This window comes from Oncorhynchus gorbuscha, linkage group LG12, assembly GCF_021184085.1.
Source record: "Oncorhynchus gorbuscha isolate QuinsamMale2020 ecotype Even-year linkage group LG12, OgorEven_v1.0, whole genome shotgun sequence".
Classification (NCBI taxonomy): Eukaryota; Metazoa; Chordata; class Actinopteri; order Salmoniformes; family Salmonidae; genus Oncorhynchus; species Oncorhynchus gorbuscha.
This window is the reverse complement of record NC_060184.1, coordinates 17,080,873-17,092,960: the sequence shown is the minus strand read 5'-3', so window position 1 is coordinate 17,092,960 and position 12,088 is coordinate 17,080,873. Positions and strand designations below refer to the sequence as shown.

General features: G+C 62.6%; 1 pseudogene across 1 annotated transcript in view; it reads left to right on the top strand.

Annotated features, from left to right (window-relative positions):
* The window catches only part of LOC123990614, a 117,808-nt pseudogene extending 105,960 nt beyond the window's left edge, over positions 1 to 11,848 (top strand). Inside the window, exons 19-21 of the transcript XR_006830685.1 lie at positions 7,305 to 8,094; positions 8,528 to 8,658; positions 8,913 to 11,848. The product of XR_006830685.1 is annotated as an AT-rich interactive domain-containing protein 1B-like (transcript). The remainder of the gene's footprint in view (positions 1 to 7,304; positions 8,095 to 8,527; positions 8,659 to 8,912) is intronic.
* The last annotated feature ends 240 nt before the right edge of the window (positions 11,849 to 12,088 follow it).

Here is a 12,088-nt window from a genome sequence, read left to right as displayed (position 1 = left end):
GCGAGTGGGGAGCGAGGAGGAGTGCGAGAGCGAGTTGGGGGGAGCGAGTGTTGGGGAGAGCGAGTTGGGGAGCGAGTGCGAGAGCGAGTTGGGGAGCGAGTGGGAGAGTTGGGGAGCGAGAGCGAGTTGGGGAGCGAGAGCGAGTTGGGGAGCGAGTGCGAGTTGGAGGGAGCTGGGGAGCGAGTGCGAGCGAGTTGGGGAGCGAGTGCGAGAGCGAGTTGGGGAGTGCGAGTGCGAGTTGGGGAGCGAGTGCGAGTTGGAGCGAGCGAGTGCGAGTTGGGGAGCGAGTGCGAGAGCTGGGGAGCGAGCAGAGCTGGGGAGCGAGTTGGGAGCGAGTTGGGGGAGCGAGAGCGAGTTGGGAGCGAGCGAGTGGGGAGCGAGAGCGAGTTGGGGAGGGAGCGAGTGGGGAGCGAGAGCGAGTTGGGGAGCGGGAGCGAGTGCGAGTTGGGGAGCGGCGAGAGCGAGAGCGGAGCGAGAGTGGGAGCGAGGGCGCGAGTGGGGAGCGAGTGCGAGAGCTGGGGCGCGAGTGCGAGAGCTGGGAGCTGGGGCGCGAGTGCGAGCGCGAGTGCGAGAGCTCGGGAGCGAGCGAGTGCGAGAGCTGGGGAGCGAGCGAGTGCGGAGCTGGGGAGCGAGTGCGAGAGCTTGGGAGGGCGCGAGTGCGAGAGCGGGGCGAGTGCGAGAGTTGGGGCGCGAGTGCGAGAGCTGGGGCGCGAGCTGCGAGAGCTGGGGCGCGAGTGCGAGAGCTGGGGCGCGAGTGCGAGAGCTGGGCGCGAGTTGGGAGAGCGAGAGTTGGGAGCGAGTGCGAGAGCTGCGAGTGCGAGAGTTGGGGCGCGAGTGAGAGAGCTGGGGCGCGAGTGCGAGAGTTGGAGTTGGAGCTGGGGAGTGCGAGAGAGTTGGGAGCGAGTTGGGGAGCGAGAGTTGGAAGAGAGTTGGGGAGCGAGTTGGGAGCGAGTTGGGGAGCGAGAGCGAGAGTTGGGAGCGAGTGCGAGAGTTGGGGGGCGAGAGCGGAGCGAGAGTTGGGGTGCGAGCTGGGGAGCGAGCGAGTGAGCTAGAGTTGGGGAGCGAGCGAGAGTTGGGGGAGAGCGAGTTGCGGAGTTGGGGGAGCGAGTGCGAGAGTTGGGAGCGAGTGCGAGAGTTGGGGCGCGAGAGTTAGAGTTGGGGAGCGAGTGCGAGAGTTGAGAGCGAGGCGAGCTGGGGGAGTTGGGGCGCGAGTGCGAGCGAGTGAGTTGGGGCGCGAGTGCGAGAGTGGGGGAGCTGGGGAGCGAGTGCTGGGGAGAGTTGGGAGCGAGTCGGAGTTGGGGAGCGAGAGTTGGGGAGCGAGCGCGAGTGCGAGTTGGGGAGAGTTGGGGAGCGAGTGAGTTGGGAGCGTAGAGAGTGAGTTGGGGAGTGCGAGAGTGCGAGTGGGGAGTGCGAGAGTGCGAGTTGGGGAGCGAGTGCGAGAGTTGGGGAGCGAAAAGTGGGGAGCGAGAGTGGGGAGCGAGTGCGAGAGTTGGGGAGCGAAAGTAGAGTTGGGGAGCGAGTGCGAGTTGGGGAGCGAGAGAGTTGGGGGAGCGAGTTGGAGTGCGAGAGTGAGTTGGGGAGCGAGTGCGAGAGTGAGTTGGGGAGCGAGTGCGAGAGTGAGTTGGGGGGAGCGAGTGCGAGAGTGAGTTGGGGAGCGAGTGCGAGAGTGAGTTGGGGAGCGAGTGCGAGAGTGAGTTGGGGAGCGAGTGCGAGAGTGAGTTGGGGAGCGAGTGCGAGAGTGAGTTGGGGAGCGAGTGCGAGAGTGAGTTGGGGAGCGAGTGCGAGAGTGAGTTGGGGAGCGAGTGCGAGAGTGAGTTGGGGAGCGAGTTGGGGAGCGAGTGCGAGAGTGAGTTGGGGAGTGAGTTGGGGAGCGAGTGCGAGAGTGAGTTGGGGAGCGAGTGCGAGAGTGAGTTGGGGAGCGAGTTGGGGAGCGAGTGCGAGAGTGAGTTGGGGAGCGAGTGCGAGAGTGAGTTGGGGAGCGAGTGCGAGAGTGAGTTTGGGAGCGAGTGAGTTGGGGGAGGGAGCGAGAGTGAGTTGGGGAGCGAGTGCGAGAGTGAGTTGGGGGCGAGCGAGTGCGAGAGTGAGTTGGGGAGCGCGAGTTGGGAGAGCGAGAGTGCGAGAGTTGAGTTGGGGGAGCGAGTTGGGGAGCGAGTGCGAGAGCGAGTTGGGGAGCGAGTGCGAGAGTGAGTTGGGGAGCGAGTTGGGGAGCGAGTTGGGGAGCGAGTGCGAGTTGGGGAGCGAGTTGGGGAGCGAGTGCGAGAGTGAGTTGGGGAGCGAGTTGGGGAGCGAGTGCGAGAGTTGGGGAGCGAGTTGGGGAGCGAGTTGGGGAGCGAGTGCGAGAGTTGGGGAGCGAGTTGGGGAGCGAGTGCGAGTTGGGGAGCGAGTTGGGGAGCGAGTGCGAGTTGGGGAGCGAGTTGGGGAGCGAGTTGGGGAGCGAGTTGGGGAGCGAGTGCGAGTTGGGGAGCGAGTGCGAGTTGGGGAGCGAGTGCGAGTTGGGGAGCGAGTGCGAGTTGGGGAGCGAGTGCGAGTTGGGGAGCGAGTGCGAGTTGGGGAGCGAGAGCGAGTTGGGGAGCGAGTTGGGGAGCGAGTGCGAGTTGGGGAGCGAGTGCGAGTTGGGGAGCGAGTGCGAGAGCGAGTTGGGGAGCGAGTGCGAGAGCGAGTTGGGGAGCGAGTGCGAGAGCGAGTTGGGGAGCGAGTGCGAGAGCGAGTTGGGGTGAGCGAGCGAGTTGGGGGAGAGCGAGTTGGGGAGCGAGAGCGAGTTGGGGAGCGAGTGCGAGTTGGGGAGCGAGTGCGAGAGCGAGTTGGGGAGCGAGTGCGAGTTGGGGAGCGAGTGCGAGTTGGGGAGCGAGTGCGAGTTGGGGAGCGAGAGCGAGTTGGGGTGCGAGTTGGGGAGCGAGTGCGGGAGCGAGTGCGAGAGCGAGTGCGAGAGCGAGCTGGGGAGCGAGAGCGCGAGCTGGGAGGGAGCGAGAGCGCGAGCGAGCTGGGGGGAGCGAGAGCGCGAGCTGGGGAGCGAGAGCGCGAGCTGGGGGAGCGAGAGCGCGAGCTGGGGAGCGAGAGCGCGAGCTGGGGAGCGAGAGCGCGAGCTGGGGAGCGAGAGCGCGAGCTGGGGAGCGAGAGCGCGAGCTGGGGAGCGAGAGCGCGAGCTGGGGAGCGAGAGCGCGAGCTGGGGAGCGAGCTGGGGAGCGAGAGCGCGAGCTGGGGAGCGCGAGCTGGGGAGCGCGAGCTGGGGAGCGCGAGCTGGGGAGCGAGAGCGCGAGCTGGGGAGCGCGAGCTGGGGAGCGCGAGCTGGGGAGCGAGAGCGCGAGCTGGGAGGGAGCGCGAGCTGGGGAGCGAGCTGGGGAGCGCGAGCTGGGAGCGAGAGAGCGAGCTGGGGAGCTGGGAGCGAGAGCTGGGAGCTGGGAGCGCGAGCTGGGGAGCGCGAGCTGGGGAGCGAGCGCGAGCTGGGGAGCGAGAGCGCGAGCTGGGGGAGCGAGCGCGAGCTGGGGAGCGAGAGCGCGAGCTGGGGAGCGAGAGCTGGGGAGCGAGAGCGCGAGCTGGGGAGCGAGAGCGCGAGCTGGGGAGCGAGAGCGCGAGCTGGGGAGCGAGAGCGCGAGCTGGGGAGCGAGAGCGCGAGCTGGGAGCGAGCGAGCGAGCGCGAGCTGGGGAGCGAGCTGCGAGAGCGCGAGCTGGGGAGCGGAGGAGCGCGAGCTGCTGGGGGAGCGAGAGCGCGAGCTGGGGAGCGAGCGCGAGCTGGGGGGAGAGCGCGAGCTGGGAGGAGCGAGCTGGGAGCGGAGCGCGAGCTGGGGAGCGAGCTGGGGGGAGCGAGAGCGCGAGCTGGGGGAGCGAGCTGGGGAGCGAGAGCGCGAGCTGGGGAGGAGAGCTGGGAGCGCGAGCTGGGGAGCGCGAGCTGGGGAGCGCGAGCTGGGAGCGAGCTGGGGAGAGAGAGCGAGCTGGGAGAGCGCGAGCTGGGGAGGGAGCGAGCGGGGAGCGCGAGCTGGGGAGCGAGCGAGAGCGCGAGCTGGGGAGCGAGCGAGAGCGCGAGCTGGGGAGGGAGCGAGAGCGCGAGCTGGGGAGCGAGCGAGAGCGCGAGCTGGGGAGCGAGCGAGAGCGCGAGCTGGGGAGCGAGAGCGAGAGCGCGAGCTGGGGAGCGAGAGCGAGAGCGCGAGCTGGGGGAGCGAGAGCGCGAGCTGGGGAGCGAGAGCGCGAGCTGGGGAGCGAGAGCGCGAGCTGGGGAGCGAGAGCGCGAGCTGGGGAGCGAGAGCGCGAGCTGGGGAGCGAGAGCGCGAGCTGGGGAGCGAGAGCGAGAGCGCGAGCTGGGGAGCGAGAGCGAGAGCGCGAGCTGGGGAGCGAGAGCGAGAGCGCGAGCTGGGGAGCGAGCGCGAGCTGGGGAGCTGGGGAGTGCGAGAGTGAGTTGGGGAGCGAGTGCGAGAGTGAGTTGGGGAGCGAGTGCGAGAGTGAGTTGGGGAGCGAGCGAGAGCGCGAGCTGGGGAGCGAGCTGGGGAGCGAGAGCGCGAGCTGGGGAGCGAGCTGGGGAGCGAGAGCGCGAGCTGGGGAGCGAGCGAGCGCGAGCTGGGGAGCGAGCGAGCGCGAGCTGGGGAGCGAGCGAGCGCGAGCTGGGGAGCGAGCGAGCGCGAGCTGGGGAGCGAGCGAGAGCGCGAGCTGGGGAGCGAGCGAGAGCGCGAGCTGGGAGAGCGAGAGCGCGAGCTGGGAGCGAGCGAGAGCGCGAGCTGGGGAGCTGGGGAGCGAGCGCGAGCGCGAGCTGGGGAGCGAGAGCGCGAGCTGGGGAGCGAGCGAGAGCGCGAGCTGGGGAGCGAGCGAGAGCGCGAGCTGGGGAGCGAGCGAGAGCGCGAGCTGGGGAGCGAGCGAGAGCGCGAGCTGGGAGCGAGCGAGAGCGCGAGCTGGGGAGCGAGCGAGAGCGCGAGCTGGGGAGCGAGCGAGAGCGCGAGCTGGGGAGCGAGCGAGAGCGCGAGCTGGGGAGCGAGCGAGAGCGCGAGCTGGGGAGCGAGCGAGAGCGCGAGCTGGGAGCGAGCGAGAGCGCGAGCTGGGAGCGAGCGAGAGCGCGAGCTGGGGAGCGAGCGAGCTGGGAGCGCGAGCTGGGGAGCGAGCGAGAGCGCGAGCTGGGGAGCGAGCGAGAGCGCGAGCTGGGAGCGAGCGAGAGCGCGAGCGCGAGCTGGGGCGAGAGCGCGAGCTGGGGAGCTGGGGAGCGAGCGAGAGCTGGGGAGCGAGCGCGAGCTGGGGAGCGAGCGCGAGCTGGGGAGCGAGCTGGGGAGCGCGAGCTGGGGCGCGAGCGCGAGCTGGGGAGCGCGAGCTGGGGCGCGAGCTGGGGAGCGAGCTGGGGAGCGAGCGAGAGCGCGAGCTGGGGAGCGAGCGCGCGAGCTGGGGAGCGAGCGCGAGCTGGGGAGCGAGCGCGAGCTGGGGAGCGAGCGCGAGCTGGGGAGCGAGCGAGAGCGCGAGCTGGGGAGCGAGCGAGAGCGCGAGCTGGGGAGCGAGCGCGAGCTGGGGAGCGAGCGAGAGCGCGAGCTGGGGAGCGAGTGCGAGCTGGGGAGCGAGCTGGGGAGCGAGTGCGAGCTGGGGAGCGAGCTGGGGAGCGAGTGCGAGCTGGGGAGCGAGCTGGGGAGCGAGTGCGAGCTGGGGAGCGAGCTGGGGAGCGAGCTGGGGAGCGAGCTGGGGAGCGAGCTGGGGAGCGAGCTGGGGAGCGAGCTGGGGAGCGAGCTGGGGAGCGAGCTGGGGAGCGAGCTGGGAGAGCGAGCTGGGGAGCGAGTGCGAGCTGGGGAGCGAGTGCGAGCTGGGGAGCGAGTGCGAGCTGGGGAGCGAGTGCGAGCTGGGGAGCGAGTGCGAGCTGGGAGCGAGTGCGAGAGCGAGCTGGGGAGCGAGTGCGAGAGCGAGCTGGGGAGCGAGTTGGGGAGCGAGAGCGAGCTGGGGAGCGAGTTGGGGAGCGAGTGCGAGAGCGAGCTGGGGAGCGAGTTGGGGAGCGAGCTGGGGAGCGAGTTGGGGAGCGAGTGCGAGTTGGGGAGCGAGTTGGGGAGCGAGTTGGGGAGCGAGTGCGAGTTGGGGAGCGAGTTGGGGAGCGAGTGCGAGTTGGGGAGCGAGTGCGAGTTGGGGAGCGAGTTGGGGAGCGAGTGCGAGAGCGAGTTGGGGGAGCGAGTGCGAGAGCGAGTTGGGGAGCGAGTGCGAGTTGGGGAGCGAGTTGGGGAGCGAGTGCGAGTTGGGGAGCGAGTTGGAGTGCGAGTGCGAGTTGGGGAGCGAGTTGGAGTGCGAGTGCGAGTTGGGGAGCGAGTTGGGGAGCGAGTGCGAGAGAGCGAGTGCGAGAGCGAGTTGGGGAGCGAGAGCGAGTTGGGGAGCGAGAGCGAGTTGGGGAGCGAGAGCGAGTTGGGGAGCGAGAGCGAGTTGGGAGCGAGAGCGAGTTGGGGAGCGAGTGGAGAGCGAGTTGGGGAGCGAGTGCGAGTTGGGGAGCGAGTTGGGGAGCGAGAGCGAGTTGGGGGAGCGAGAGCGAGTTGGGGAGCGAGTTGGGGAGCGAGTGCGAGAGCGAGTTGGGGAGCGAGTGCGAGTTGGGGAGCGAGTTGCGAGTTGGGGGCGCGAGTGCGAGAGTTGGGGCGCGCGAGTGCGAGAGTTGGGCGCGAGTGCGAGAGTTGGGGCGCGAGTGCGAGAGTTGGGGCGAGTGCGAGAGTTGGGGCGCGAGTGCGAGAGTTGGGGCGCGAGTGCGAGAGTTGGGGCGCGAGTGCGAGAGTTGGGGCGCGAGTGCGAGAGTTGGGGCGCGAGTGCGAGAGTTGGGGCGCGAGTGCGAGAGTTGGGGCGCGAGTGCGAGAGTTGGGGGGAGCGAGTGCGAGAGTGCGAGAGCTGGGGCGCGAGTGCGAGAGTTGGGGCGCGAGTGCGAGAGTTGGGGCGCGAGTGCGAGAGTTGGGGCGCGAGTGCGAGAGTTGGCGCGAGAGAGCGAGTGCGAGAGTTGGGGCGCGAGAGTGCGAGAGTTGGGGCGCGAGTGCGAGAGTGCGAGAGTTGGGAAGGGGCGCGAGTTGGGGCGCGAGTGCGAGAGTTGGGGCGCGAGAGTTGCGAGAGTTGGGGCGCGAGTGCGAGAGTTGGGGCGCGAGTGCGAGAGTTGGGGCGCGAGTGCGAGAGTTGGGGCGCGAGTGCGAGAGTTGGGGCGAGTGCGAGAGTTGGGGCGCGAGTGCGAGAGTTGGGGCGCGAGTGCGAGAGTTGGGGCGCGAGTGCGAGAGTTGGGGCGCGAGTGCGAGAGTTGGGGCGCGAGTGCGAGAGTTGGGGAGACATCAATAAAAGGTCATCATTGTAACTGCAGTATCTAACGTATAAAGTTCTGTGTTCCCTCTCAGGGCTATAAGAGGCCAGTGGGACAAGAGGGGATGTACGGTCCCCCTGCTAAGCGCCATGAGGGTGAAGCCTACGACATGCAGCAGTACGGAGGGCAGCAGCCAGACATGCACCGCCTGTATGGAGGGGGCTACATGGGGCCGGAGCACAGGCCCATGCACGGCCAGTACCCTTACCCCTACAGCCGAGACCGCATGGGAGCCATCCAGGGGCCCCAACAACACGGCATGATGAGCGGAGGTCCTCCCTTCCCCTCCGGAGCCTCTCCAGAGGGCCCCCAGGCCAACATGTGGCACCCCAGGACAGACATGGGCTACCCCGGGCCCTACCCTGGCCGACAGGGCCAGGGGCCACCTTACCCTGTTATGGGCCGGGGTCCGGGGGATGACCCAGAGGGAAGGGCCCTCCAGGACGGCCAATGGATGTCCGGACACCCGGGCCAGTCCCCATACCCATGCCCCTCTTCCTCCTCCATGCCCCCCATGGCTTCCCGACAGCCCCCCTCCTCCTACCAGTCTAACCCTGCCATGGCCAACCACATCGCTAGAGCCCCCAGCCCCTTCGCCCGGCCCGTGGGGGGACCCGGACCCCTTTCCCCCAACAACGGGGGCCACTACATGGCCTCTCTGAAGAAGGCAGGGATGCCTGGGTCCATGCCAGGCTCACACAGTGGGGGGATGTCAGGGCAGGGCATTCTACCTCTCCACAGAGATATCAGCTTCCCCATGGGGTCTGTGGAGGCCACCCTGCCCAAACTCAAGGTCCGACGCAGACTTACTTCCAAGGAGACCGGTAGGAGAATTAGCCTGTTATTATAGAGCCGTCTATCCCAACCCTGGTCCTCCAGTGTCCCCAACAGTACACATGTTTATTGTAGCCCTTGACAAACATGTCATTCAACTCGAGGGCTTGATGATTAGTTAACACGTTGAATCAGGTGTGCTGGTCCAGGTTTACAGTAAAAATGTGTATTGTTGGGGGTACTGGAAGACCAGGGTTGGGAAACTGTTATAGAGCATTAGCCAGGTAATTCATAATGGATGCATCTGAAATGGCCGCCATTGTATATAAGAATTTGTTTTTAACTGACTAGTTAAATAAGGGTGACATTTAAAAATGTATGGGCCCTGGTCAAAAGTTGTGCCCGGGATAGGGAATAGGGTGCCATTTTCAATGCGACCCTAATCTCTCCTCCGACCTTGGAACTGTAACCTCTTACCCTCAGGAACCCCAGAGGCGTGGCGTGTGATGATGTCTCTGAAGTCAGGTCTGCTGGCTGAGAGCACATGGGCGCTGGACACCATCAACATCCTGCTGTATGACGACACCACTGTGTCCTCCTTCACCCTGTCACAGGTGACGGTGCTACACAAACCATATCCATACAATGTCCAATGATATCCAATATCCATGAGAATGATATAAACTTCCAATATCTATAGTATACCATACTAAACCATGTCAAATGCATGGCTTCATTCTCAGTGGTGTGGTTATTGGACCATGACTGGATTCAAGGACAAATACCCCTAACCAAACCGTTCTCTAATAGTCTTTCACACAATCATTTCAGAGAGCCACCTAACCTCTGATATGCTATGTTTACCCAGCTGCCTGGCTTCCTGGAGCTGATAGTGGAGTACTTCCGCCGGAGTCTGATCTCCATCTTTGGGATCCTGGATGAGTACGAGGTGGGCACCGAGGGCCAGAAGATGCTGCTCGGACCAATCAGAGACCAGGAAGAGGGGCTTACCGTTGCAGAGCTTGACAGCCAGTTAGACGAAGAGCAGAGGGACAGCGGGCCAGAGAAGACCACAGCCAACAGCAACACAGAGGAGGCGGTCCCAGAGGAGAAGGAAGAGCCTGTGGAGGTGACTTTGAAAGAGAAGGTAGAGGGGGAGGAAAAGAAGGGGGCCTCCCCCGAGCAGTCCCAGCCCCCAGAGCCCAGGCCCAAACAGGCCAGTAAGTACGACAAGCTGCCTGTGAAGGTGGAGGAGGACCAGGTGGAGGAGGACCAGGAGCTCAGTCTGTCCAGGGGGTTCACCTCTGGCCTGCTGCACTGGAAGGCTGGAGGAGGGGACTCCACTGCCCACATCCAGACACACTTTGAGATACGTGGCGAGGAGACCAACAGTAAGCCTACAGAGAGGAAAGAGAGGGAGGATAAGACAGAAATGACAGAGGAGGAGAGGAAGGCTGTTGTAGAGAAGAGCATGACTGAGACAGCCACTATGGACGATATGCTGAGTGCCTGGCCAGGCTCTCTGTCAGAGAGGAACGGTCTTCCCGGGACGCAGACCCAGAGCCCTATCTTCACCCTGCTGGAGGACGAACCTCGCTGCTGGGACGAGGCGCCCCTCTCCACGGCCGAACCCTGGCAGGACGCCCTGGCCCGCCGCTGCGTTTGCATCTCCAACATTGTCCGCGGCCTCTCCTTCATCCCGGGGAATGACAACGACATGTCCTGCCACCCTGGCCTGGTGCTGATCCTGGGTCGGCTGGTCCTGCTGCACCACCTGCACCCCCAGAGGAGGAGGATGCCTCCCAGCTACCAGAGAGAGGAGGAGCAGGGCCTGGCCTGCAGTAAAGACCAGTGGTGGTGGGACTGTTTGTCAGCCCTCAGGGAGAACACTCTGGTCACCCTGGCTAACATCTCAGGTCAACTAGACCTGTCCCTCTACCCAGAGAGCATCTGTCTGCCCATCCTGGACGGGCTCCTCCACTGGATGGTGTGTCCCTCTGCCGAGGCCCAGGACCCCTTCACCACGGCGAGCTGCTCCTCCTCCCTCACCCCCCAGAGACTGGTGCTGGAGTGCCTGTGCAAGCTGAGCATCCAGGACAACAACGTGGACCTCCTGCTGGCCACGCCGCCGTTCAGCCGCCAGGAGAAGCTCTACGCCACCCTGGTGCACCACGTGGGTGAGCGGAAGTCCCAGGTGTGCCGGGAGATGGCAGTGGCTGTGCTCTCTAACCTGGCGCAGGGGGACCCGACCGCGGCGCGCGCCATCGCACTGCAGAAGGGCAGCGTGGGGATACTCATCGGCTTCCTGGAGGACTGCGTGGCCATGTGCCAGCACCAGCAGGGACCCCACAGCCTGTTACACCCAGCAGCACACCCCCAACCCCCCCAGCGTTAACATGATGTGCAGGGCCGCCAAGGCTCTTCTGGCCATGGCCAAGGAGCACCGGACAGAGTTGGTTCTCTACGAGAGCAGGCTACTGGATATCTCCCTGTCCTCTGTGCTGAGCTCAGCCGTGGCGGCCATCATGTGTGAAGTACTGTTTAAGATTGGACGCTCCTCGTGACAGCCACAGGCAAAGAAACAGAGGGAGGGGGGGGTTGGTCTGACTACCAGGCTACAGTGAACACAAACACATTGGTGTGGGTGGTATTATATTTTTATTTAAATAAGACACTTTTTTTTTTTTACAAATAAAAATATATATAGCTCCTCAGCCCAAATCACAACCTTTATTTGGAATTTTTAAATAATTTTAATAAAATATTTAATACTTGGTATTTTTTTTAAAGTATATTTTTATTTGTCGCTTCGTTTTTTGTTTTAACCAAAGTTGGCACCCAATGGAAGGTAACGTACTTTAGTTTTGGGGTCTCGTGCTTACATTTTATTTGTATTTTTTTTGTTGTACGTGGCTGTTTGTCTGTATGGGATCTTTTTGTTGGTGTTTTTTTGTAGGGGGAAGCAGACTTATTTAAATTGTGAATCATGCTGTAGATGGACCTCTATCGTGTATTAAGGTAAAGAAAAAACCACTGACTTTACTCTGAATATATAACAGTACATCATATATCCTGTTCTGGGGGGGGGGGGGGGGGGCCCTATTGTGCAATAGGATTTAGTAGGCTTGTTGGGGGGGGTTAACAAATGTGAATTACTTTCGACCACAGACAACTGACCACAAGTATTGCATCATAATATTATTACCATACCAGTATAACAGGGACTAAACAAGACACCCTGTTCAACTGACTTACTGGTAACCATAGCAACACAGTACTTCCATCAGTCCTTATCTCCTTTTCTATCTATAAGCTCATTTGTATATAGAAGATGTACATTGACAGCCCTATTTGGTATCTTCGCCAAGAGATGTGGTATAGATAAGTGATGGTAGTTGATAATTATAATGACCTTTAGAATTATTATTACTGCTCATTTGAATACTGGATATTTAGTTACTCACTTCAAATGAGGTTAGTCATTTTATGTAATTAAAAATATATATATATATATTCTGACTGGGACAGGTCTAAGGACATATAGGGATGAGACCGCTCTAGTTTTGGTTCTGAAAAGACAACTGTATTTAGATTGTACAGACAGCTAGCAGACCATGATGGGCAGAACTGTATTCCAGAATAACGATGTTGTATAACATGCCTGATTGACAGTTAAGTGTTGTTTTTTTACTCTACATAGAGGGTACTTCTCCCCCTTTCATTTGATCAACTTTACATTGTTTATTCAGTATAAAATCTTTATTCTATGTTCCACATGTTAAGAATAAACGTACATGGATTTTGGTTGAGCACTGAAGGTGTTTTTTGATTCTTCTGTCCAGACATTGTGAACAGGAGGCCTGCGGCAGAATATGGCCAGAGTGTTTTCGTATGCCTGTGGTTGTATGCCTGTGGTTGTATGCCTGTGGTTGTATGCCTCTGGTTGTATGCCTCTGGTTGTATGCCTGTGGTTGTATGCCTGTGGTTGTATGCACGCGTGACTGAAAGTCGCTTTGCTTACATTGCATGTTATATTTCATAACT